The sequence below is a fragment of the Eublepharis macularius genome, chromosome 4 (genome assembly GCF_028583425.1).
Source record: "Eublepharis macularius isolate TG4126 chromosome 4, MPM_Emac_v1.0, whole genome shotgun sequence".
NCBI classification, from domain to species: Eukaryota; Metazoa; Chordata; class Lepidosauria; order Squamata; family Eublepharidae; genus Eublepharis; species Eublepharis macularius.
Window position 1 is genome coordinate 75292734 of NC_072793.1, and position 22754 is coordinate 75315487.

At 45.1% G+C, this 22754-nt stretch overlaps 1 long non-coding RNA gene across 4 annotated transcripts; it reads left to right on the forward strand.

The window, feature by feature from the left end:
* Positions 1 to 1722: 1722 nt before the first annotated feature.
* On the forward strand, positions 1723 to 22388 carry LOC129328379 (uncharacterized). Of its 4 annotated transcripts, none has more exons than XR_008596867.1 (3): positions 1723 to 12775; positions 13713 to 14037; positions 16343 to 22388. It is a non-coding gene; the product is annotated as an uncharacterized LOC129328379 (long non-coding RNA). The 4 variants fall into 4 exon arrangements; XR_008596868.1 differs by having other exon boundaries at positions 13894 to 14037; XR_008596870.1 differs by having other exon boundaries at positions 1723 to 10929; positions 12749 to 14037.
* Positions 22389 to 22754: the final 366 nt, after the last annotated feature.

The window sequence follows — 22754 nt, forward strand, 5'->3', positions numbered from 1 at the left end:
TGGTTTCCAGAACAAATTAGTCTTAAGAAACAGTTCCAAAACTAGATAATACAAGCACTGACCAGCACCTGCTCCAATAATATGATTTGACCAGGCAGTTTATACTTTTGCTGAGCCTTGAGTTCTGTGAGAGAACTTGCAAAAGTTAGGGGCTATGCAAAGATTAGTAGGCCCAACAATCAACTACCCAAAAGGGGGAAAATGGTCCAAGACTGTTTGCGAAAGGCAACCAATACAAAAAATGACAAGGGCAGGCTATCGAAGTAAAACTGAACCCCCACATCAGCAGAGGAGACCAACAGGGCAATTTCAGAGGTAATGGTCAACTGTTAGGACTCCTGCCTCACAAATATCACCAGTTGCAAATCAAACGGGCCATTTGTCTTATTTATTTATTTACATTATTTTATAGTTCACCTTTCTCACTGAGACCCAAGGATGATCACACAATGTGAGTTAGTACAGTCAGTTTTGAGGATATTTCAATAAACAATGTAATAGGTAAATAAATGCAAATATTCAAAGCTTTAAACTAGCAGAAATACAATACACAAGAGTTGAAGAAATGCTGAACAGAGCATTAACCATTCTAAGACTTGTGTAAGTGCTGAATGGGAATTTAATAATAGGATGCATAAGATGTAAATTATCCCGTAGATTGAAAATAAAAAATGCCTTAAATTAGTTGAAGTGCTGTAGTTTCTGGGTTCCTTCTTTAACGATCCATAGGGTGGTGGTCTGATTACCCACTGGTCTTGAGACATTATTAATAATTAATCAGCAAGAATTAATTTGCATTTTTAATAATTTTCCATTCAACAAGGAACTGAACTAAATCATACATAAATGCTGGTCCTTGTGGCTTCCCAAACACACAGTACCCCTGAAGTTTGTCAGAGTTGAGAAAACATCACTGTAGCACACCAGAGAGTGCAAATGTCCAGTGTATCTGACCAGAAAATGGGATGCGGCCCTTAACCTACGAGTACCAAGAAGGCTCTTAATCAATGGATATCAAAATTACCCTAAGCCATGATGTTCCACGAAACAGGCCAGTTAGTTTTCCAGGAAGAAGGTCTAAACATTAATTCAAAGCTCCAAGCTGCATTAATATCTCAAAGATGCATGCTACGTACATTTCTTTGACCAGCTTATACATTAACAGATGTAGGGCTTATACACTGCCAAAGTAAACTGAACTTCAGAATAGATCTCCAAACCTCCCCTCTTCAACATTTAACTGTTTATATGTTTGAAATTATTGCTTAAGGGAGAAAAAAAAGCATGCCACCAGAATTAAAAGGAAAAAAATAAATATATATATAAAAATAACTATGTAGGATATTGCTGTTGCTGACTCTTAGAAGGATAAGCAGAAATGCTATTTCAGGAGAGATGGGGTGGAGCCAGATGGAGGACAGATTATTTCCCCCCAGTCTTTCAACTCAAAATGTACCCAAGGTGGATTTATATGCCTGCTCTTAGATTTATTTAGGTTTAACTCTCACACACAAAAATACATTTTAACCACATCCATTGCTTTTTGTTTATACTTCACAATAATGATTAGTTCTCTTGAGGGGAGAACATAGTGTGCATGGAAGACTAAAAGTCAGTTTACACATTATGACGTCCTTGTGTTTGTTGAGTGATGATGACACCAGGACTTTGAAGTAGATGCTCAATGGGAGTTTTGTATCTCCCAGACTCACTTTTGTCCTTCTCTACTCATGGCAAGGGGGCACAGGCAGACGTTAGTGCAGTCTTCTTTGCTCTTTTTTTCTCCTCTTTAAACTGCCTATGTTATTGGCTCTGCTTACAAAACTATCAGTGTAATCCTGGGGGGGGGGCACCTTGGAAGATGACTAGGAGTTACACCAGCATATCCTGGACTTACACAATTGTAACCCCCCCCCCCATGGCACAGCAGCCTGGCGATACTCCTCCTAGGGCGCCCACCCGATCACTGTGGCTTGGCATGGGTATAACAGGGACATCTGGAACTTAGGATGCAGATTTCCCTGGGAACTAATCTTCTCGCAACCCCGCAGCAACTGAGCCCCCTTCCGTGCGTCCAATCAGCTCCACAGGAATGCTACATAACCTCTGGCCATTCCTTCATGACCCCAGGTAAGTGGAGAGGCAGCCAGAGGCTCTGCCTGAGAGTCCCGTGCTGTGGGGACTTAGAGCATGAGGCAGGAGAGAGTGTTTGCAGTGGTGGGGCAAGAGTGCACTGGGGGAATTTAGCAAAATTCAGGGTGCACCTCACACTCACATGTGGGAGGAGACTCTTATTCAGAATATCTAACAACTTCCACCTGAGTTTTCTTGCAAGTTACCCATCTCTTGAGTGCTGGCTCAGGGAAGGGCAACGGCACACTGACAGGTAAGATGGAGCTGGGGAGGCGTCTGCTTGACTTGCTTGTTTGCCTTTCTTCCACCTTTCCCCCATTTGCACCCTGCCCCAAATGCTGGCCTCTGCAGTTGGCCCCCCTCTGGGCCAGGTTTGCCTCCTTCATGGGGTTCCTAAACGTTGTGGGTACAGTGGACTGCTCGCACATGTCCCTCTGCATTCCTGGTGTGGAGCCTCAGGGGAGCCTTTATTTATACATTTATATATTTATATACTTTCTTCTAAATGAGAGATACAAGACAAGCACCTGATTGGGTCTCTTCAGTGATTGTCAAAGTCTGGTCAAGAATAGACATGGGCACGATCTAAATTACGATTTCAAAAAAAACCCCAATTTTGGCGTTTGCGCCATCGTGACTCAGCTAATCGGTTCCGTCCACGGCAACCGATCCAGCAGTCGGGGGTTTGCTTGTTTGGGACTTGATCGGATATATTGGTTTCTGTTTGGAATTGCAGACACTCTTGCGCCAGTAATTTATTCCCAGGGCAACGGAGCCAGGGGAATGAGCTGTGTTTGCCCTCCTTCTGTCGCCCTCGAAACACGAATGGAAGCCCAGCTTTCCTTGATTAGCAGGCTTCCTTCCAACCACGGAGCAACAACCCAGGGGAGGGAGGGGGAAGGGGGTGTTCTGAAGCCATGGGCACAAAGGAAAGGCAAAAGGCAGCGCGGGAGGCTGGGAGGTCACCCGCGCCGTTCGTCTTTCCCCAGGACAAGGGGGGCATGGGCAACCCAACCGCCCCTTGTCCTGGGGAAAGGCAAAAGGCAGCGCGGGAGGCTGGGAGGCTGCCCACGCCGTTCGCCTTTCCCCAGGACAAGGGGTGCGTGGGCAAGCCGGTCACCCCTTGTCTTGCGGGGCAGGTGAACGGCGCGGGCAGCTGCCAAGCCACTTGTGCTGCTACCAGCTCCGCAGCGCACCGGGACAGCCGGCTTGCTGCATGGGCGGGGGGGGCAACCCAGGAGCGCGCGCGCAAGAGCCTGACTACGGTTGCCCTGGGTGCTGGCAACCGTAGATCCAGCCCTGGGAATGTCCCCTCCCTGAGGGGAGGTGGCTCGTTGCCGGGTTAAAAACTTCCCCCCCTCTACTCTAAGTGTGTGTGTGTGTGTGTGTGAGAATGTTCCCTCCCTCCCTGAAGGGAGGCGGATCATCGCCTCCTCCCCCTGCCCGAAGGGCCTGGCGGCCGCTGCCACAAACCACCATTCCTATATCGCTGGAAACAGCAGGGCGCCCTCCTGCTTTGGCCTTCCCGATTCCGGATTGGAAATGGGACTTGATCGGTTAGAATCGGTGGCCTGGGTTCGGCAGCGGCCCGGATCCACGAACGGCTTAATCGGTATTTTTTTTTTATCGTGCCCATCTCTAGTCAAGAAGCTTTTTGGCCTGTGAAATAGCTGCTTGCTATTGCAGATTCAGTTCTTTCAGTCTTGAACTGTTTGCTGTGGTCACCATTTAAGTTTTATTAATTGTTCCTTTTACACCATTTCTATCATTAGGCAGTATCTCCAATGCCATGGTATAACAGCACTAATCACCTCAGACGGAAAATAAAATAGGAGAGGTATTTTTCTGCCAATATCAATAAATAGAGGGGGAAGCAGATTAATGATTATAAGGAGAAGATGCTGAAGGCAAACAAAGAACCTAAACTATAAGACTCACTTCAAGTTGAATGTTTTCTTTTTACTAGGAAACATGAAGGAAACATTTAGCAAACATGAAGGTGAGGGCTGCTATGAAAAAGCACCATATCTGGATACATAATACTGCTTCTCCTTACATTGTGGTAAACCATTCAAGCAGGGATTGACAACCAGCACTATGCTTTCTACCATGTATGAGAAAGCAGTGTCATCAAACAAAATGAACATATCCCATTTAGTCAGTCACATCCAAACAGCTCACCGAGCAATCGGCTACCTGCTGACAGTTGGTGAGCAGCAGGTGAACTAAAGCAACAGGTTCTCAAGCATTTATTGTTAGATCCAGCCACTAAAGGGAAGTGGGGCAGCCGCACTTACGCCAATGTAGCATTCATTTTACAATTTTTTTTTAAGTCAGACATTGGAGTTTCTGTCATGGAAACCTAAAAACTCATTTCCTCTTCCCAGCCATGGCCTTTTTACATTTCTACCCTCTTCCTTCCTTTTCTCTTTCTTATTGTCGGGGTGACATACGTTTTGAGAAGTCAGAATGCAAAACGGGTTGGTGATATGCAATCAGTATTCAGAAAAGTTAACAAGGATGTCATGCATTGAATGTTTCTCTTTTAGTGAGATAATGATGACATGTGTGTGTGTAATCTCCATGAGAGGACTCAAGACAGGGCATTTAATTTTTAATGGAAAATGCATGGGCTCCTTCTTTTCACCAATAACAGCATGATTCAAAGTATGATTCTTCAGGGATAAATCCCTCCCCCCAACTTGATCTTCCCAGCTCGGGAGGACCCACAGACATCCCCTCAGGCTTCTTCATGGGTCACAGACTTACCCCAAGTCCTAAGGGAAGGAGAACCAGCCACCCCATGCTGCCAGCCACTGCCTCCTCTGACTGTCCCAGGATGGCCCTGCTCTCCCAGTACTGAGGCCACGGGTCCCCAAAGGAAGCAAGCTAGGATGGCAAACGGCCTGGAGGAGGAACCCAGCCATCCTGAGGGCTCACAATATCATCTGCATACAGTAAAATAACATTGTATGGATGTGACATTGTTACCAGCCTGGCAATGCAATCCTATTCAAAGTTACTCCAGTAACATATTGGCTTTAGGCTGTGAATAACTTTGCACAGGATTGAACTGTAAGAGAGAGGTTCACAAGCTTATAGGAGGGTGAAGTTGCAGCTGGGGTGGAGAGCATGGATTGTACCATAGTGAAGGGTGCTTAGGAGGAACCTGGCAGCAGCCCCTTGTGGTCAACGCCACCATTCCTTTGTTGGGCAGCAAAGGTAGCAGACTGTTACCCTCCCTCCCTGAGTGCCTGCCACAGCCAGGTGGTTTCTCGTCACAACTTTACAGTGGTTTTGAGGCATTGGGACAGATCTACCGGGGTGAGTTGTGCTGTGTTGCAGCTCCTCCCCCTTTTCAGGATCCCCTTAAAGGATCTGAGGGAAGCCCAGGGGTCATTTCATAGAAAAAAAAGCTGGAGGAACTCATTAGCATAACTCATTAGCATATGCCACACCCCCTGCCATCACCGGAAGTGTGTCATTGGCATAACTGATTTGCATATGCCACATACCCTGACATCACCTATCCTGACTGTTTTGGACCCAATCCTGGCCATTCAGGGCCGAAACAGGGCTGAAAATGGCAAAAAGGGGCTGAAAATGGCCGAAAAGCGGTCCAAAATGGTCAGGATCAGGCCACTGCTGAGTGGGAGAGTGATCCACCACCCGTCAGAGGCCTGATCCGGGCTGTTTCAGCCCAATCCAGGCTGGAACGGGCCCAAAATGGCCAAGAGTCAGGTGGGTGGGGCCACCTGACATGTGACCTCTTTGGGGAACTGCTGGAACTGCGTTCCTGCGTGTTCCCCCTCGAAATGAGCCCTGGGGAAGCCAAAGGGTACACACCTGGGCTGGCTGTTGCAGGCTTCACCCTGGGTTGCAGACACTGCCTGGGCCATGCCTGGGTGGGAGTACATCCCCTGCCATCCCGAGGTGCCCAGCAGGCGTGCTGGGAAAGCATACCATCAAGTGGCAAGGTACCATTCAATGCAGTAGATCTGTAGCCCTATGCCTCGCCAATGATCCAATGGCTGTAATCAATAAAGTTGCTAGTTTTCATTCAAAGATGGTATGTGGTGTATTCCTTTCCAGGACACCAGCCTCACTATTATCCTATACAGATACAACTATAGCTGCAAAAAGTGTTAATGCCATTTATGTTGCATTAATGGCAACACAGGTTTGGATCTAAACTAGCTGTTCAGATATGTCCTCCAAATCCTATTCTGGGTGCATTTGGGGCTGTTGTTGAGAGAGGTGAGAGTCATGGTCTGTGGGTAGAAATCCTTGAACTTGCAGTTATGCTTGTCTGAATCAAACAAAGTGGTTTTTATGAAACATAAAAGAAAGGGTAAAGGACTAAAAGGAAAGATGAAGTGGGATTACAAACAATATATATTGCAAAGTAACTGAAAAGCAAATGGTTATATGGTAGTAAAAGAATAAAAATATATGGTTATACGGAAATGCAGTAGAATTGGATCTATATTTCTAATCTTCCTGCTATTTCTACTGCTTTCTGTACAAACCCAGGGACTGTTCAGTAAGGCTACCCTGAGGCAAAACAAGCATTAATCTTTGCTTGTGAGTGACCTCCCCTTCTATTTTAATCAATGCTAGTTATAATATTGAAATTCAGAGTTAGGTTGTTCCCATTGTAAACCTGTGTATTTAAAAGCTTATATGGTAGCATTTTCCATTTCCCTTACTTTTCTCCCTTGATCTGTGCCATGATCCAAATACATCACTGTGATCTACCATTACAATAACAGTAGGCCCTGTTTTGAATGCTTATGTAGAATTGTGTATGAGCTACACAGAAAAAAAACCTAAAGGAAGAAAGGATATCAGTCATATTGCCCCCCCCTCCAAAAGCTACTCAGTCTTGTAGGTAGGAGTCAGGAATAGACATGGGCATGAACTGGAAAAAAACTCCGAACACCCTGTTCGTCGTTCGGTGCCATCCACGAACAACGAACATGGACAAACATGAACTGTTCCCGGACATGTTCGTTCTTCATTGTTCGTGGGGGCCAGAACCCCATCCCAAACTCCCCCACTTACCCCCCCCTCAAACCCACTTACCTGGCCCTTTAAAGATCCCTTTAAACTATCAGCTGGCAGGCGGCAGGGGGGGATTCCCCCCTGCTGCCTGCTAGCTGATAGTTTAAAGGGCCCTTACCTGCCATGTGCAAGGGGCAGGGTCCTTTTAAAACCCCAGAAACTGACCTTCCCAATGTCCAATACCCACCAAATTTGCAGGGGACATAGTCCTCACTGTCCTCTGAAGACCCCCCAAGTTTCAGAGAGATTGCACCTCGGAAAAGGCACGATCCACAGGTCTCCCCGTTGGCTGTAATTTTCTCTTCACAGAGGCAAAAACGGGACTCTCTGCTGGAAGTACTTTGAAGGGTTAAAGCCAGAAGGAAAGCGAGAAGGAGTTCAGACAGAGTTCAGTCCCTCCCAGCCTCCGGTTGCCAAGGGGATTGATTGCAGCAGGTGCCAGACTCTCTGGCTTGCCAAACGCCTGCTGAAGACAACGAACGAGGCTTGCAACGACCACCTGTTCATTTAGGATGGGGCCTCATGAACAGCTTGTTCAAGAACAGCAGATTCGGCTGTTCATTGGTTTTTTCTGTTCGTAATGCTGTTTGTGCCCATGTCTAGTCAGGAATAGAAAGGGAGAGATCCTTTTGTTTCTGAGAAAAGCCCATTGAAAACTATTGATCTTCTGCAAATAGAGGTTTTAGTGAAAAGGAGAGTGTGCCTCATAGCAGAGAATATCTAGCCAGTTTGGTGTAGTTGTAAGCGGTTGGCCTGGCCTCCGCCATTTTAATAACAGCTTCATATTTATGGCTGCTGGTAATACCAAAAATGTTCAGGCCTCTGGAATAAAATGGCTGTGGTTTGGCCATCAGAGGACCTCTAGCAGTTGCTGAATCCCGCCAGGGAGACATGGCATGAATGGAATGCCACAAAGGAATGTGGGGTGATTAATCGGTGATTGGACTTGCTATCTTCCTGGCCTCGCCCATGACCAGCACAACGAAGGACTCGCAGCGTCAAACCCATTTAGCACATTCCTCTCCCTCCTTCCGTGATGAGATCTCCTATCCGTGATTGAGGAACTGATCAAATGACATTCATAAGCACATACAGTTGTTCCTGGCAGAATTTATCTCCTCCCTAAAAATACTTAACCTAGTTCCAGTGTACTTCATTAGGAAAACCGTCCTTTTATGCAGTGCGAGAACTAGTTTTACATTTATATTCATACACCCCAGCAGCTATCAATCAAAGTATTCAAGCCTTTTGTCTTGCCCAGGAACTAGCCGTTGGTGCTTTTGTCCTAACTGCTCGGAGGACTCTCCTCCACCTCAGGACACATTTCACCTATAAAGGTAGGCCCTGGCCCCATTCAAATTGTGCAAGCTTCCTGGATTCTCCCTTAGGGTCACTTCCCTAAGCTTCTTGCTTTCTTGGCTAAGGATGCTGGTGTTTGAAGCTACTCTCTTCCTCCATGTACTGGACCTCTTCTCCAGGATAGGTAGATATAATTACTCCCTCTTGCTCTATTCCCACACCTCTGGCTATATTTACTAGGACTCTCTCTTTGTGTGTGTGTGTGATTATTTTCCCCCAGTAATTGGCGTATATGTGCATGAAGTTCTGTTCTTTAATAAAAGTTACTGATTGATTTGAAGCACCAGACTCACTTGGCTTATTGGGATTGGGACCCCGTAGACACAGGTGATTCGATTCCAGTTACCGCCTCTCGTATAGCCGTCTTCCTTGCTAGCTAATTCCCCCATAAATCATATTTATGCAAGGAGACCAGTTCAGGTAACATAGTAGTTAAGAGCGTGGGACTCTAAACTGGAGAACTGGGTTGGATTCCCCACTCCTCCACTTGAAGCCAGCTGGGTGACCTTGGGTCAGTCACAGCTTCTAGCTCTCTCAGCCCCAACCATCTCACAGGGTGTTTTGTTGTGGGGATAATAATGACATACTTTGTAAACCACTCTGAGTGGATGTTGTCATCCTGAAGGGCAGTATATAAATCGAATGTTGTTGTTGTTGTTGTTATTAGCAAGCATGGAACTCATTCATAGGATTCCTCTATTTCTGTTTCTGACTCCCACCTACAAAATTGAGCAGTTTTTCTGGGACAAAGCAGCTAATATTCCTTCTTCCCTTCCTCCCGAGGCTTTAACGGAGATAAATGCCACAAAGTAACAAGACAAAGGAGACCAAAGAACTGAAGGGGATGAATTTTGTCTTCAAGCCATTTTCAATCATTTTCCATTCACCATGTACCATACCTGTGATAAGGTGATAGATCTGGAATATTGGGATGAAAAGTAGTTGCATAGGAGCAATGGATAATTTATATGAGAGAAAAGAGACATGATAGAATGATAGAATGATGGCATGATAGAATTACAACAGTTAAGAGTGTAATATTGCCTAAATTTATATATCTATTTAGAACTTTACTCATAGAAATATCAGAAAATACATTTTAAAAGTGGCAAAAATAGTGAACCAGTTTATCTGGTCAAACAAAATTTAAAAAATTGTTATTTCCCCTTTGATTTTAATTTTTTAATTTTAAGTTTTTAAAAATATTGGATATTGGGTATTGGACTATTGTACATTTTGTGTGTTTTGTTTTGATTAATCAATAAAAGTTTTTTTAAAAAAAAATAAGAGAAAAGAGACAGATTTTTCACCCTCCAGACTGATTGGAAATATATCTTTGGGAGTGTCTTGCTTCAAAGGACAAGAGCCAGTTACATAATCTGAAGGAGGGAGCTCTGACTCTCAAAAGCTCATACCCTGAAACTCTCATTGATCTCTAAACTGCCACTGGACTCAAACGCTGCTCTTATATAACTGTTTGAAACTCATGTTGGCTCTTTTATCACTTCCTCAAGTGGGATGTCTAAGCAGAACTGCGAATCTTTTCAGGTCTGACTTTAATGATCACCACTGGTATAGATCATTCTGATCTATGTTCCTCAAGGCAGCACTTACTAGCTACAGAGTCATTCATCCTCAAGAGCTCAGTTCTTCTAAGTGGAATTGTCAGAGTATAAAGGTTACACTCACATTCCTACTGGAATCCCATATTATGATGTACATATTAGAATCATGAGGGATGTTGTATCTTTAGAAGGCTGGTGGAAGAATCTCTGTTTTCAATAAGAGTCTGCTAGGTCTAGGAAATCACCATGCTTTCATAGATATTTGTTAATCCATTGTTTCCTATTGTGATTTTATCTAAGAATGGTCAAAATATTCATTTTGGTAAAAGGTCTTTGAATTTCCAACAATGTACAGGAAAAGCCTCAGATCAGAGGGTTCATCTTTAAATTAAACTCTACTAAAATGTACTCTAACCCTCAAAGGGGTGAAAATAGTGAGTATTTAATATTAGTTTTGTGAACAGTTTATTCCCACCAACAGAAAAACGGTTTTATTCAAGTATAAGCCTCAAGGAGTCCTTCTAACTGTTTTGACAACATCCACTTGAATAGCTCTCAAGCTTATATATGGCAATGATGTTCTACATAGTATTCTGCAGTTTGTTTTTAGTAGAGGTCATGGGAAGATGTCAAGTTCGTGACTTTAAGAAAAAAATAATCAACTTTACCCAGGTAAGTATATCTATGATAGCCCTGTTGCCTACCATTTAAAAAAGTGTTTTCAAACCAAAAAACAATCAACTACAAAATTGTTCCAATGTTATCCTTTCAGTCAAATGAAATTGAACTTTGCCTGACTAACGAATATGTAAGTAAATTCATCTGCTTCAAATTTTATTTTTATGTTGTTCAGTTATATGCAAACAGTTTTGATAGCAATACTGACTAAGGGTGCGTCTAGAAAATATTCATTATGTTTTCATAGCCAGGGCTGTTGAGTGAAATGTTTATCGTGATGGGGTAGTTTTGCAGTGGGTGTTGCTGGGCTGGGGTGGGGTGGGGAATACATTAGCCTTTTTCAATTCTCATGATTTTCATGGCCATTGTTTCCAATGGGGAAGAGGAAGAAGGGCAAACTGGACTATCTTGGGCAGCTGTTTTTGAACTTAACGGTACCAAAATTGCACAGAACACAGCCCTCTCTCTAATCTAAAGAACTCTTGAATTTCAAGCAGATTGAACAAAGGGGGGGTGATTTTACAGAGTCCCGAAGTAGGTTGCTCTCTCTGTGCAGCCACACTATGTTCTCTCTTCTAATTCCTAAAATGGCCATCAAACAGCAGCCAGCAGGAGATCTCTAGCCAGCCACCAGCATTTTTCAAAAAAATGCCGTTTGCTTTCATTTCATTTCCCTACTCTTAAAGTGACTAACCTTTTCACTGAAAATTCTTGCATTTTTCTTCCTTCCTTGTTGTGGTTTGTTGTTTATTTCCTTTCAGAAAGAGAGGAAGGCCTCTGTTGTTGGGTCCCTTCCCCAGCCAACATTGCAATTTCATCATTCCTTTCTGGTAGGGTTCCCAGGTGCCTGCCAGTGGTAGGCAAACTACTGAGGGTTTGCCTCCTTGCCCACTGATCTGCCAGCAATCAGCGGGAGGTGGCAAGCACCCTGGAGGTCACCCACCAGTGGCAGGCACCCCGGGAATATGCGTGGTGCATGAGCTTCGGGGGGGGGGGTGCAACAATGTCATTTCCAGAAGTGATGTCATTGCGCTGGCCGTGCAAGTTCTCTTGCACTTCATTGGGGCCGATTTCGGCCCCAATGGGTTGAATTGGCCCCATGCAAAATGTGGGAGTTTTCATGCAGTCGGCACAATAATGTCACTCCCCAAAGTGATGTTATTGTGCATGCACCAGGAGTGCATACGCACTCTGCTCCTGCATGAATAGGGACACACGAGCAGTACAAGGTAAGTTCTAGCCCCCCTCCCACTGGGAGGGAAGAGGGACCTGGCAACCCTACTTTCTGGGGGTCTGTCATTTTCAACTAAATTTCACCAAAATTGTAGCAGAGAATCTTCCACCTGTCCTTCAAAGAACCCCCATGTTTCTAGCAAATTGGGCAAAGCATTTGAATTCTACAGGCCCCTGAACAATCTCCCCATTTTATACTTTCATTATTCCCTATGGAGAATTTCTAGTGGTGCTGAGTTATTTTTCAATCAAATGTCACCAAAATTGCAGGGGAGTGTTTTGTGCCTGTCCTTCAAAGAACCCCCCAAGTTTCAAGAAAACTGAGCAAAGTGTTTGAATTCTACAAGCAACCCCCCTCCCTCACCATTAGGCTTTTTTTTACTTTCACAAGGAAAAAAGTCTCTCTCCAGCCCACAAGGAGGGGGGGGAGGAGGGGAATGACAGCTCCCTTTGGGATTGTACTTTGCTCTTCCCTTGCAACAATCTGATTGGAAGGCTGAAATTCAGTACAGATTCAAAGTGAATGTGATCTCACGCTGTATTGCTGGTAAATGCCAGAACTCAAAAAACAAAAAAACAAAACAAAAACATGGTTTTGTGACTACCAAACAGCCAGTTCATTCTGAACAGGCACAAGTAAGACCCAGAAACAGTTATTTTTGTTATTTTTACGGTTTGTGCACACCCCTAATACTGACTTTGTTGCTTTTTTTTAGGCACATATACATCTTCCTATTAACTGGGTAAGATTATATTTTTAAAATATTGCTTTTGGTATAGAAACCTGAAGTGATCAATTCCATTTATACTCTTGCCATCCACTTTATTAAATGATTCAATATATATGCAAAGGTGAACATCTTTCTCTAAAAAGAATGAAAGATAAATGGTGAGTGGAGTTCTCAACATATTTTCATAGAAAATAAATGGAAGGAATTTGCCAAATGAGGAATATGCCAAATGTGTCAGACAATTATACATTTCTATTAATGTAAGTTTTTAACCACTTTTTAATATACCAAAGGAGTTAGATATTACTTAGTCATTTTCTATCCTGTATTTTTTCTTGTTAATTTGTTTTCTGCAACCACAATTATTATAGGAGTAATGAGCCATAGAGTTTTATATAATGATAGTTTTCTGTCAGGCTCTTCTGTCAACAGTGGAGGCATGTGCTTTTCATTGTTTTCTCTCTCCCATTGCAAACCCCTAAATCATTCCTAAAAATATTCATAGGTGTCCCTTCAACCTTGGGAGACAGCATTTCAGAGAATGTTGAGGGTGAGGGGATGTGGTAGCACAGTGGTTACGTGGTTTGGCTGCGAATCAGCACTCTACTGGTTCAAATCCCACTACTGCCATGAGCTCAGTAGGCGGCCTTGGGTAAGCCACTCCTCTGAGCCCCAGCTCCCCAGCTGTATTGTGGGGATAATAATAACACTAACTCGTTCACTTCTCTTGGCGAGGCACCAATATGTTTAGAAGAGCAGTATATAAGTGCAGTTGTTGTTGTTGTTGTTGTTATTCAAATTTCACACAAAACAATCAATAATAAATAAAGATCACATGTTATCATTGATTGGCCTTGCTGAGCTGATACAAGTTTCCACCAGAGACCTAAGTATCAGCCAGGTATCGGTGTAAAATGTACGCTGTTCCAAGTAACACAGTCTTTTGCAGTTCTGTAGGTGTTATATCAGAAAGCTGCAGTTTTTCCATATAAGTGGCGAAGTTTTTCAAAATAGTTCCCAGCGCCCTGATGACATCATCATCATCATCATCATGATCATTATTATTCTGTCAATGAAAGTGTTTGCAGTTGGTTGGATACAACCCATAGTAATATTAAAATATTTTGTAGATGTACCAAACTGATTGTATGTGGACATGCGTTGATGAAGGTTTTGATGTTATAAGAAATAAGTTTCCACAACCAAACTCCTTGTGTGCTGAAGAAATTCTTGTCCTCAGTTCAAGTGAAGAAGAAATAAAAAAATATTGCAAAGTAAGTTAATAACTAATACACATGCACGAGTTTTTAGAAGACTAATTTGTCAATGAAAAACGGTGCTGCTTGATTTGCAGTGCTCCTAAATTTCACCAAGATATCAGAGTCAAACATGGTTGTATCACTAAGACTTCATAATCAATAGCTCTAAAGACAATTTTAAAGACTATCAACAGAATTTATTTTCTTCATGATCTCCAGTCATATATCAACAACCATGGCCAAACTCAGATGAGAAGCCATAATTGCATGGGAGTAGCTCTATAGCATAATTTAGCTATATATGGAATCAGTATCAAGCCATCCATGTGCTCAGTTACTAGAGTGAGAAAGTGTATGTATTTATTGGTGTGTAATGAACCCAAAGAACAAAGTTCCTTTTATCCTGAGTTCTGATGGCTTCAAACTTACACTGAACAAACGGGAACCAGCAAAGATATAGGGGGGTGGATCTCATTTCCCCTACCCACTATTTCTTCTTTCTCTTCCCCTTTTCTTGTTTTCGTCTCTCTTTCCCTCCTACAAGCTAACCTGCCATTACCTGCCCCTCCCCATAGTTGGGTGGTGCCAGTTTCTGGGCAAGATCTAATTGCACAGAGGGGAATCTGTAAAGACAAGGGGTACCTCATTTCCCCTTTTCCCACACTATTTCCTCTTTACCTCCATATCCTCACCCTTATCTGCTTCCTTCTCTCCTTGCCACCTACCATGCAACCTTTAATTTGCTCTTCATCTTCAGCTATTTTTATTATTTATTTACTCAATAAATACCTAGGGTTCCCAGGAGCCCACCAGTGGTGGGCAAGTCTCGGTGGTTTGCTCCTGTGCTCACCAATCACTGTTGATCAGCAGGAGGTGGCAAGCTGCTCAGTGATTGCCTGTCACCTGGGCAACCCAGGTGACCCAGCGGGGCGCAACAATATCACTTCTGATTTTGGCCCCAAACAGGCAGATCCTCAGAGAATTGGCCCCATGAGAAGCACAGGAGCACTTCACAGTCAGCACAATGGCACCACTTCAAGAAGTGATGTCATCGAGCAGAATTATGTAAGCTGCTTTGAATTCCCATGTGGAGAAAGGTCTGATAGTTTATAGGATTGCCAGGTCTCCTTGGCATCTGGCAGGAGGGGAGCGGTACTTACAGGGCGTTCTGAATGACTGTAATCAGGCCTGATTCAGAGTCATCCAGAACAAGTGGCGAGCCAAGTGAATTCGTATATCTGAATCAGGCCTGACCAAAGTCATAAGAAGATAACATCCAATTTTTCAAAGAAAACTTAACACCCACTCCGAGCGGTTTACAAAGCGTGTTATTACTGCACCCACAACAATGACCTTGTGTGATGGGTGGGGCTGAGAGCAGGGGTGGCACCAGGGTTTCTGGCGCCCGAGGCTGGGGACAGCATCAGGTCTGTTCCTGCCCCTATGTGCACGCAAAGAGTGCGCACGCACACCTTGGACTGTGTGATGACGTCACTGCGTGTGACATCATCATGCAGCAAGCTGGCCCCATTGGTGCGGCAGGCAGCTGGGACGGAGCATGGAGGCTGCTCGTGTTCCCAATAGGGTGCGGTGGGTGGCTGGGGAGGTGCACATGTGTCCTCCTAGCCCTCCCACTCTGTTGTTGGCGGCAATGTTGGCAGCGGTGGCAGCGCGGGGCGGGAGGGCTGGCAGGCTGCAGCAGCTGCAGGCCAAGCATGGCAAGTGGCCGGGGCGGTGTGCGAGTGGCTTCCCATCCCGCCCGTTCAGCCACCAGCGCTGCCGCCACCAGCTCCACAGCATGCACCCCTGCCCCTGGCGCCCCGTTCGGCACCTCAGCACTCAAGGTGGGGGCCAGACCTGCCTCAATGGGCACGCTGGCCCTGGCTGAGAGAGCTCTGGAAGAGCTGTGACTAACCCAAGGTCACCCAGCTGGCTTCAAGTGGAGGAGTAGGGAATGAAACCCATTTCTCCAGATTAGAGTCGTGCTGCTCTTCTTAACCACTACACCAAACATGAGGTTCTTTCCAGCACCTTTTTACTTACCATTTGGATAGCACTTTATCCAAAACATTAAAACTGCTTTACACATACTGCTTTAAAAAACAGGACAACATCCTTATAAGGTGGTTGTTATAATCTTTTTACCAATATGTAGAAAATGGGTAGCTGCGATTGAAAGAGTGAAAAAGGGATATTTGAACTTCACTGTACAAGAGATTTTTCATAAATTTGCTTTATAAAACTGGAGAGGCTGCTTAGAAATTTTCTATATAAATAAATAAAACATATAATGAATCTGTGGTTTTTATTTCTTCCACAGTTCTTACTCTGTACTGGAACATGTAAGAATTCTACTGGAGGAAATGTAGGAGAATTTTTAAAAGATGTCCTATTAACCCTTGAAAAACTGGTACAGATCGACAATACCTTACATGAAAATGAATCGTAAAAGTAGCATTATTTATTATATCTATCACTTAACTAAGTCAGTAATTTTCTATACCTTAAAACTAGCATTCATAAAAAGAAAAAAGGTTGTCCCCTTGTCTTTTTTATATCCTGTTTAATCTTCCAACAGATAGTGCCAAGAGTTTTCTCTATAAATAAATGCACTGATTCAGAAATTGTGGCCTGGGTTCAGCAATCCATCAGTGAAAGAAGCTGACGGTTATGGATCTTCTCTCCTTTCCCTTTCCTTAGCAATCCATTTTGATTCCAGGAAAATTATTTCCTGGTTACAAGGCACTCATGTGGAGAAATATTTTATTATTTTGTTTACAGTCTACCTTTCTCACTGAAACTCAGGCAGATTATAGGATATAGATTACAGGCAGTCAGTATAAGATAACCAAAGAACAATGGAATAGAACTAGGATTACAGAGAGAACAATTTAAACAAATTATCTAAAACAAAGATATACCATAAACAATACAGAAAATGTATTACAAGCTATAAGACAAGGTACAAGGCAATGTAATAAAATCAGGTAAGACCTGCAATAATCATTGCACTGGATTACAATTCTGTTCCACTGTAAAGTTGCCCTCCTGGGCTGTTCCATTCTGTTACAGTTCCAATCTCTAAAATGCCCTCTTGAACATTTTTGCTTATTATGCAGAATGACAGAAGTATAGGAAACTTTCTGATCTCCTCAGGCAGGCCGTTCCACAAGGCGAGAGCCACCATTGAGAATGTATGTGAATGAGCACCTTTAGAAGGCTTTGCTCAGACAAACAAAACTGTCACAGTAGAGCATAGTGGGAGCCGCAACCCTGCACATATGTGGGCCCAAGGCCATAAGGGCTTGGTACACAATAACCATAACTTTGAATTGAACTTGATAACTGATTAGTAACCAATTGCAGAATGAGAGTAACGTTTGAGTTCTGTCTAGAACCCAGTAGGAAATAGGCTGCAGTGTTTTGCACCAAGCAGAGTTTTCCAGTAGGCTTTAAAGGTGGACCCATTTACAGTTCAATAGTCTAGCCTCGAGGTAACTATGGCATGGATCCAACTGGCCAGATCAGATGAACCCAGATAGGAGGCCATTTTCCAGACTAAATTAAGCTGGCAGAATGCCTGTTTTGTTGGTGCATTTACTTGCTTCTCCAGAGAAAGTACTGGATCCAGTATAACCCCTGGCTCCTTGACTGAGTCAGTGAGTGGCAGGCAGACCACTGCAGTGGTAGGGAGCGCAATGTTCCTCAAGGCCTCAGCATTCAGATTCAGCTTCTTCACCCTTAACCATTTACCCACAGCAGTAAGGCACTGCTTCAGGATATTTACAGCCTCATCAGGCCATTTGGATAAAGAAAGATAGAGTTGAGTATCATCAGCTTATTGATGACAGCCTGCTCCAGATCCATGAATGATTTCTCCACAGGGCTTGACATACAGATTGAATGGCATTGGGGAGAAGACTGAGGCCCAGGGAACCCCATTACAAGATACACACTGATGACAGTTGGTCTCCAACAGTAACTCTCTGGGTCCTCTCCATAAGGAATGATAAAAAACAGTCCAAAATGGAACCTTTAATCCCTGCTTTTGCCTCCTGCAGGGTATTGGAGTCCATAGTGTCAAAAGCTGCAGACAGATCCAGTAAGAGTAACAAAGAGGCATGGCCTGTGTCCATATTCAAACAGAGACCGTCAACTAAAGCTACCACTTCCAGCCGAAAGGCAGTCTGAATGGGGTCTAGAGCAGAAGAATCATCCAGGAAAGCCTGAAGTTGTTTTGTCATGGCACTATCATTTTGCTGAAGAAGAGTAAATTAGAGTCAGGGCAATAATTGGCCACATCATTTTTCACTAGTGAAGGCTTTTAAAGTAGTGGACAGATGACTGCCTGTTTTAGTGACTGGGGAAAGATGCCCTGGGTCACTGATAGATTTAAGAGGGACATCAGGGCCTGGTTGATGTGAACCTTGCATGATTTCAGTATTCAGGATTGACGGGTCCATAGTACAAGTACACAGTGCAACCTTCATCAGTCTCAAGGTCTTGTTAACATCCATTGCATTGGATTAAAATAATAAATGGACCATGTAATGTACTGGACCCTTCTAGTGTCTTAACTAGACATGGGCACAAACCGCATTACGAACCAAAAAAACCCCCACAAAGCGCCTGATCGTCTGTTCGCGATCCGGTGGTTCGTGAGGGTCCATGGCAATGAACCAGCGTTTGTTGGAAGCCCGGTTCATTGCATTCGCCTGTGGTTCATGAAGCCAGACAGTCTGGCACGATCAATCAATTCCTTTGGAAACGGAACTAGGGGAATGCCTGAACTCTGTCTGCACTCCTTCTGTCACCCTGGAAACCCAAATCGAAGCCCAGCTGACCTTGATTGGCAGGTCTTCCTTCCAACCATGTAGCTGCAAATTGGTTACAGTTGGTTACATGGGCGAAGACACCCGGGGGGAGGGAGGGGGAAGGGGGTGTTCTGTAGCCATGGCACTCCAATCTCATCCCTGCAAACCCTGATAGGCAGTTCTGACAGCCAGCCCCTTGTACACTGGGCCAACATCAACTGGTGGCTCTAATTGTATCGAGTGGGAGTTTCCTGGGGGCCTCGGATTGGAGAGGGTATAACTCCAAGATCTATTGCAATCTTGACCAAACTTGGGTGCTGGCTGGAGGAGATCCTGCTAAACACTCCCTGTGAATATGGACTCCCTAAGTGTAACGGGGGCCATTCTGATGCCCATGAACCACAAAGTGGTTCAGTAACGGGAAATGTTCATTACGGTTCGTTTGTTCAGATTTGTCGGTGGCACCAAACCACAAACCACAGGTTCGTTAATTTTTTTTGGTTCATGCCCATGTCTAGTCTTAACTATATTCCAACAGGCATCAAAATCAGAATGTATTTAAGAGATTTATCAGCAAATAGCTTTGCAAAAGCATTGTAACTAATAATTAGATCATGAGAATGTAAAGACAGTCTTTGGAATCAACAAGTGCCAAAATACTTTAAACAACTAAGCTGGGCATGAACTAGCCAAAGCTGTGGCAGCAGAGAAGTCAGATTTTTTTGCTGCTCACTTCATAGGATTTCTAATGAGCTCTACATTTCATCAATTTCATCAATACCATTCTAGACGTCACTCCGCTCTCCTCAGATCAGTCAGCTCCATTGTGAACCAAGGTGCTGGGTTGTGCCTCAAAGATGGGAGAGGATGAAGGGAATAACCACACTGATAGTTTCCCAGAGTTTCCCATTCCATGCTCCTACTTTTGCCTCAACAGAGCTGTCAACTGGGACCTTAAAATCCCTGAAGGAATTCAGGACACGGGGGGGGGGGGGGGAATCACTCTTCCTACCTCTTTCATCAGCAATGCTGCACTGGTAGAAGAGGAAGAAACAGAAAGTTTTGCACCCTTGTCCCTCCCTCGATGCAATCCATTGTCCTGTGTGGACAAGCATGTGCGTGCACTCGTGGTCAGGGGCACCCTATATGAGCAGGCAGTTCAGGAGGGTTTGCCTGAAGCAGAGGTAGTCAAGTGTGTGGTAATCCCACCCATCGTAGTTGGCTTGGCATCAAAGTCCTGCCTGGTGAGTGTGTGATGAATGGCCAAGGGGCCAGCCAGAGTGGGGGGCCTAGGGACTGGCCTCACCTTCCCTTGTTATCTGTTAGCACCCTCACATCTCTCATGCAGATGAATTGCTCGGCAGGGACGTCACTCCTGAGTAATCAGGTGACATGGGCGAAGAGGCAGTGAGGAAGAGGGTAACCCAGGAATTGGCCAGCCAGCCCTGGCTACAGAAGAGGTTGAACTGGTTGCATGGCCCTGCAGCAGGCAACCCTGCTGGGGACCCTGTGCCTACACCCTCCATCTCTGGGCCGAGGATGGGAGCCAGGAGGAAATGGAGCTAGCCAATGTGGGGGATGAGCCCAGTGCCAGGGAAGCAGACACGTAAGGAGACAGAGGTGAGTAGATGGAGCAGCAGACGTGTCCCAGAACACAGGCAGCATGCTTGGGGTCTGGCCACATGACCTGAGCTCCTGGTTTTGTCAGCCCAGGAGCCTGCACACTGACATTTACTGCTGGATTGGTGGTGTATCTCTAAACCCTGACCACATCACATCAGGCCAATGTAGCAGGAACACCTGTTCTCCAGACTCTAGGGATCACTGGGTCCAGAGAGCTGGCAGCCACTGAAGGCAAACTCGACATCCTCCAATAGGGGCAGGGCAACACTCCCAGGGAACACAGAGGGAGGTAGCAGCTGATGAGGTAGTTAGACCAGACTGGAGCTTCAGTGGGCTCCAGACCAGAGTGGGACATGTGGTAAGCGGAGCCATGTCAGGGACCCAGGCACAGGGCATCTTGCCTTGCTCAGCACATCCTCCTCATCCTCTCTACTGTGTGGACGGTGATCAAGAGGGAGCACTTGGAGACCTACCATGAGTGGAGGGAGACTGTGTCCCAGGTCATATGTGCATGGCTGGTCTGACTGCATCTGCAGTGGCAGCTGTGGACCACCTAGGGGATCAGTTGGTTGTCATGTGTGATGACCAGGCACACAGAGGGGCTGCTTGGGGAGGTCACAGCTGTAGCTTGTGGCCCATCGCCAGCCCCCTCTCATCCCCTCACCTGCAGTGGTGGCCCAGGCACACAGGTAGCCACTGGCAATGTGACCAGCCCGCTGGAAGCCTCCCCCCACAGACAGTGACAGCAGCATGCCCTTGAGTAGGATTCTGTCCACTCCTTGTCCACCAGGGAGTGTGCCCTCAAGCTGCTCCTCTGGCATGCTCTGGCTGAAACCCTTCTGCTGGCTCTGTCCCATTTGATGAGGCAGTCACCTCATGCCACCTTTGAAGCAGGCTGCACCTTCCATGGAGGGGGCACATGACTGTTTACTAGGGCAGCAGTGGCGGGGGGTGATGGACTTCTAGAACTCTAGCGCCTTGGCTGCCAGCCTGACCCTTGCCGTGTTCCCTGCCTGCTGCTTGGCTGAGCAACTCCTTCCACCCATGCACTGGACTCCTCTCAGGACAAGTGCCTCTGTGGGAGTGTGGCATGATTGCAGGGGGTCCTTACACCCCGAGCACTTGCTCTTTGCAGGGGAGGTGAGCAACATTGACAGTCTATGCTAGGGGGCCATCCATCAAGGAGTGGAGACTCAACGCCCTGCCTGTCCCAGATGGGGAATGATGGGGCCCGTCTCGCCATCACCTGGGCTCCTCCCCACAGACAACATCCCCTGAGCTAGGTGCCTCAGTTCAGGCACCATGATCACGGGGGCCTGTAGTCCCTGGCTGCCTGCTCTCTGGAGGGGAGTATAAAGGTGTTGACAGGCAGTGGAGATCATGGCCTGTGCATTGGCTGCGCCTTTGCTTGCCACTCTCAGGCCTGTCAGGAGGTACAGCGTGGCCATTAGTAGATACTAGTAAGGTTGTCAGGGAAACGAGGAGGCATGCACTCCCTGCTGCGGCCTCACCATGCCTTGCCTGGCTTGGGCACCGGTGTAGCTCTCCAATGAAAGTCCATAGGGAGGGGACAAGGAGCACCACAGATATGCTGGCATGTAGGTTCCAGTGGGAAGGCAGTCCTTAGGACTGTGCTGTTCATTAACTAACTATTGGCAGAGCAGAACAAATTATCAACATACCAGACATTTGCTGTAAAGGTACAAAATAGCCATGCAGATATGTAGTCAATGGCAGTTTCCTGTTACTGAGTTCATTTCTTGTAAGAAATTGCTGAAATTTTGGATTCATTAGCACACCAGTTATAAGAAACCACTGAGTTTGCATATCATGCACTAAACTCTCATATGTGTTTTGTGATGAACCATTTGAGGAATTAATATAACTGAAATGACTTAAGCAGTTCTGCTAAGGAGTATGTCAAAAGAATCTTTCTATTACATTGATTTCCTGTGATACCAGTTTCACAAATCTTTGTGTATTACTGTTTGTCATTAAATAATTGAACCTGATGTGTCAGAAATATTTGTAGTTCAAGTTTAATTAATACTTTACTTCCAGCAGTAAACCCCTAGAGCAGTTCTCATCTGTGAAAAGAAATAGATCATCTTTCTGATTTAACATGTGCTTTACAAAATATGGATAGCTTACAAATTTCCATGGGATTATTTTGAAATGTTTTTGGTGTGTGGAGGTTTTTGATACAGGAACAGTACTAGTTGTAAATTCAGGGCGGGCAGATGATTTAGTGTTGTATAAACTATAAGTCATTCACTTGGAGTTGCAAGCAAGAGG